This window comes from Austrofundulus limnaeus, unplaced genomic scaffold (genome assembly GCF_001266775.1).
Source record: "Austrofundulus limnaeus strain Quisiro unplaced genomic scaffold, Austrofundulus_limnaeus-1.0 Scaffold2556, whole genome shotgun sequence".
Taxonomy (NCBI): Eukaryota; Metazoa; Chordata; class Actinopteri; order Cyprinodontiformes; family Rivulidae; genus Austrofundulus; species Austrofundulus limnaeus.
Genome location: NW_013954958.1, coordinates 10,187 through 15,359, shown reverse-complemented (window position 1 = coordinate 15,359; position 5,173 = coordinate 10,187). Strand labels below are relative to the sequence as shown.

The 5,173-nt window shown below is 42.5% G+C and overlaps 1 long non-coding RNA gene across 1 annotated transcript; it reads left to right on the top strand.

Annotated features, from left to right (window-relative positions):
* Positions 1-1,849: 1,849 nt before the first annotated feature.
* Positions 1,850-4,101, top strand: LOC106511162 (uncharacterized). The gene is made up of 2 exons (XR_001309488.1): positions 1,850-3,510; positions 3,585-4,101. It is a non-coding gene; the product is annotated as an uncharacterized LOC106511162 (long non-coding RNA).
* Positions 4,102-5,173: the final 1,072 nt, after the last annotated feature.

The window sequence follows — 5,173 nt, the reverse complement described above, 5'->3', positions numbered from 1 at the left end:
TTCTTCGGGTTTAGTTTGGAACCTGCTCCAATCCTTTTGGCATCAGATAGTTTAGAACTAAGCAGCCTTGCACTAATGACTCAGCAACGTCTGGTCATTTAATTTGGGATTAATTGTCAGAGCTCAGCCCCCMTCATTAAGGTTTACTCACTCATTAACTACAGTCTTATGCTTCCTTGTGTGTCTGCAGAGACATGTGTCCTGGCCAAAGGCAAACATCTGGCCACAGTGAAGGCTCTGACTGACTGCCAGTGCTTCTCTCTGTCCTGGGACAACTTTCAGGATACGCTCCGGGGCTTCCCCGAAATCAAGAAGGACTTGGAAAAACTGATTCCACCTGACTCTGACGATGGTCTTGTGTGAGATTAAAAGCAGTGCTTTCTTATTTTACAAACAAGACAATATCTATGCATTTTCAGGGCATTTGAGATAGGTTTGTGATGGGCATTGAAGAATTTTGCACTTGAATCATGGCTGAATATTTATTTAATAATTAGACAGACRATATAAAGCAACAAAAAAATGGCAAAATCTTTATGGAATTTCTTTAAACTAATGGGAAGCCTGAACCACAGTATTTTGTTCTGTTTGGATTCACTAACTCTGGTTTAGTTTCCTTTTTAAACATGTCATGTTTGTTTTGTTTAAAGCTGCATTCTGAATTTAAAGACTTCTGTCAAACAGTTTTAGGGGCAACTTGGTCATCTAAGAAATGATTTTTACATCTGGGAACCATGGATGTGTGTCGTCATAGCAGTAAATGCATTCAATCTCAACATGTATGTGCCAAAATGATCTAGGAGGGTTTAGGGGAACTGTTCAATTTTCTGAAAAGATTTTCTTTTTAGTTTTTTGGTGCCAATTCCTAATCTTCTTTTCTAAACGTAGCCAAACTGATATTTATTTTAGTTCACAAAATCGATTTTCTGGTGAGATATAACTATTAAGAGATGGAACAATAATATACACAAATTAAGGGTCTTGTTCATAAAAGTGCCTAGCCTGGCCCTTGCCTTCCTACGCAGTTCCGCTCAATTCTAGGTTCCCTTCACTGCTCCGTCTGGCATTTCTCCCATAGACAAGGATTTCGCTGGCAGATTTTTAGCCGAACCAATCAGAGAACAGAACATCGATTTTCTGTGCGTTGTCTGCTTGTAGTTTAGCTTACCTGGGCCAATCAGCAAACAGAAGACGGCGTTTTGAACGACGTCAATTTTCTGCGCAGTGTCTGCTAGTTAGTTTCACATACTGCATTGGAGGAAGTGAATGAAGCCAGTCCGTGTTGATAAGGCTTCCAAATTAAAAAGTAACTTACTCCAAATTTAACTTTTTTTAGCTGATAAACTGCCTAGAATGTGTTTGAAATGTTATATAGTACTGTTTCTGTGCTAATTTTGATGCTTTTGTGCGTATTTGTTCAAATCTGTAATATTTGGTCAAAAACGTCTTTTTGCTGCTCATATGGGTGGAGCAGTGGTACTGCAGGCTAATTTGCATATTGGTTAACGGCTCTCCACGGTRACGTGTCTTCTCCAYGGTTTCGTCACAGCGGCTGTGTTCTGGTATAAAAGCCTCTCTCTAAGACACGCCCCTGCAGCAGTCAGAGGGTGGAACAGTTAGCAAGCTTAGCATTATCATCTGTTGTTGGGGGTAAGATACACTTTAAATTAAATATGTCTGACAAGGCAGCAGCTCTCCTTTACAGTCATCTCGTTCGGCTCGGTACATCTCTCCTCTCAGTAGGGTTGTTTACAGTGCACGCAATTTCCGGTTAGCTTCTTAGCTTAGCCTCCTTCACAGCAACATACACACACATGCTTCAGCAGAGGCCACGCCTCCAGCAAGAATCGCTTCTCTATATCAGCGAGTCCAGACCCTAGTACAAAGCAAAGTGAAGGACAAGGGTCTGGTTTTTACCAAGCTAACAAGTGTCTGGGACTCTGGTGTTTGAAATGAAGTGAAAAACCACTGGTAATTTGTTACTCCATCCACCAAATAAGTGCTGTTTGGTGCTTCGTAGGGCTTGTGGAGGCCCAGTGACAATCATGCTGCTGGAGTGTTTTAGGAAAAGTAAAATGTGGAGTTATAGGATGAGAGTTCGCTCCTCTAGGTCTAGGGCCATGGTTGTCAACCAGAACAGGTAAAATTCTCTCCTTGAGTTGGGGATACGTTCTGGTGAAGAATGTTTCAAACATCACCTATAGGCATCTCCATTTTCTGCCTCTTATCTATAGTCGGTTCATGAAGGCAACAGGTCTAGAAGAAAATAAACAGACATCCCTCTCCCATACCGTGCCTGGAACACGTCTAAAGGGAGGAGACATCGTTATCAGATGCTCGAACAACCCATTCTCATGCCCYCCGCGTCAACATACTGACGCTTGCTCAGGTAGCCGTCTGCGTCCACTTTTGGACTGATCCCTCATATTAAACATTTTTTATATGTTGAGAATTCGCGAGAACTAACCATCCTAGACCCTAAATTTAACCCATCTTAGCTATATCCAGCCTTTCCCTAACCCCAGTATCTCAAATTAACCATTAATCCTGATCCCTCATGTTAACCTCAGACCCCTGACCCAAAGACCCCTAAGTGACGCAACCAGGAAAAGCCACGGGCGACAAGGGCGGACACGCAGGGGGTACCTGATGCGTCAAAAATGGATGCAGACGGTCCCTGCCCAAGCATCAATATGTTGATGAGTCCGACATAAGAATGTGTTATTTGATGCAGGAGGGCAGCTGCTCTAATCTGAGCTTCCCAGGATGACAGATACCCACAGCATCTCCAAAGCTGAGCCTGGCCACCCTACAAAGGAAGCTCATTTCGGTTCTATTTGAGATCTCATTCTTTCGGTCATGATCCACGCCTCATGAYCACAGGTGAGGGTTGGAACGTAGACAGATTTYTATCTCATGTCATGTGTTTTTAGCAGCTCTTTTCCTCAGCCTTGTCACAGCCCTGCACCACTCCCTTCACAGATCCTCAGGTAATCAGCTCATGCAACTCACCTGTGTCCCTCTGTATTTAAGCCAGCAGTTTCCCTCAGCACTCTGCCAGTTTATCATCAGCCAGTCTATGATTCACCAGCATTCTTGTCCCGTGTCCTGTTCTGATCTCGGCTCCTCGATCCCATTCTCGTCCCTTGGATTTCCGCCTCTTGCCTCAGCCCGTGTCGGATACCTTCTGCCATCTGCTCTTCTGGTAATGACCCTGTTTCTGTTTCTCGGACTCCTGCCCCTTGTCTCTCCCTTGCTCGGCACCACGACACCTCAGACTTCCTGGTTCTCGACCCCTGCCTGCCTCCCGGATTCAAGAGTTAAGTTTGCTCCTCTTAACCTGTCGCATTCTCTGATCCCTCTGTGTATGACCCTTGTCTGTCCCTGGACCCCGGACCAGTTTCTCGGACCCGCAACGCTCCCAAGGATTGTCGGTGACGTCATCGTGTTTCTCTGGAACTAAACTGACACAGTCGGTGTTTCCACACGGAGGCTCCCAGTTGACACCAGGTTAGTGGCTAAAAATACTAGTAGTATTTTGTCCCAGAGTCTTACAGCCACTAACCTGTTTTTTCTGTGTCCAGAAAACCGGACCCACGCACCTTGTTCCAGCTCCACACCTTTTTTCATCCTTGTGTTTKTCAGCAGGGCTTCTTCTTTGATTCATACATCACAAAGCACCTTGGCATGTTATGAAAAAGACTTCAAAGCTTTGAGAAGAAACACTTCCATGGTTTCCTGTAATGTAAAAGGTTTGCCATGTCAGCTGAGACCAATGAGACAGCAGGCACGCTCTATTTAACATCCTATTTATTACAGAYTTATTCACATTTTTGTGTTTGTAGCTTTATAACCAGTGTGGAATTTTGCTGTTTTGTTGAATYCAGAGGCCTTAAAAGTGTTTCTAATTGACGCTGTGATGACAGAACAGATCCGTTACACTGGTGTTTTCAGGCTTCTTTCTTTCTTCAAACTTGTCTGAACAACATATTATGGTTTATATTAATTTTTCCTGTTATTTGTTTATTTTGTTATTTATCTAGTAAAGCTTTCTTCTGATTTACAGAACCACTAATAAAACTACCGGTAGGTTTTGATGGAGCAGAGAATGATCTTTTTTTTTCCTTGTTTCCTTTAGTAAGAAATAAACGGATTCTCTAGTTCAGGAAAAAAGGTTCACAGATTTGTTTAGAAGGTAAAGTTCAATATGTTTTTTTCTGTGCTGCTGAAAACTGTGCAAATACCTTAAAATAAAATGGAATGCTTTWTTTCTTTATAAGTAAAAACGTTGAGCTTTTCCTCAAAGTAACACTGCACAAACTAATCATTCAGCACTAATTTTAAGCAGATATTTGTTTAGGGTTAATCCATCGGGTTTTGGCTCCATCCTGATATAAGCTCCTCAGCTTGTGGAGTCTGGACTGATCTGAGCTTCCGAGACGGAAACGCTTCTTTCCAGCAGAGACTGTAGACAAATGATGTCAAAAGAAGAACACTGTGAACTGATATATTTTAAGAGCTCTCTTCCATTTCATCTGTTGATGAAGTTTAATGGTCATTGAGTCCACATGTCCATCTGTCATTACATAMCCCCCCCCCCCCACACACACACACACACACACACACACACACACATGCTCCAGCAAATCACCCGGAGTCAGCCTGCTGTGACGGCCCAGAAGGAACTGGACCTGAACAATCGTGGAGCAGTTCTATAATTATCTTTGAAACTAAGAATCTGTTTCAGACAAATATTTACATTAAGTAGAGTGTAGAGTGGACCGCATTCAGGCTTTAAATATTGAGAAAATTTTCATTTAAAGAGATGTTTCAATCATTTTGGAGTGGTGTCAATTGTAAAAGTCATGAACGATTAAAATCATAGTTGTTGTAGAAAGCTGAAAATGACTTCAGGTTGGAGAAACAGACTTTAAACCTATCAGGACTGATGAGCTAATGGCTAGTCTGAATCCTGCCAAGATCAAAGTAGATCGCTGCCATCCTGAACAACTCCTTTCTCAAAATGTTCTTTAGTTTGTGTAAATGTTATTTCATAGACACTGCTATCATTTTTACAATGCATAGCTATATACATTAAGTTCTGGTTGGTTGGTTGGTTGGTTGGTTGGTTGGTTGGTTGGTTGGTTGGTTGGTTGGTTGGTTGGTTGGTTGG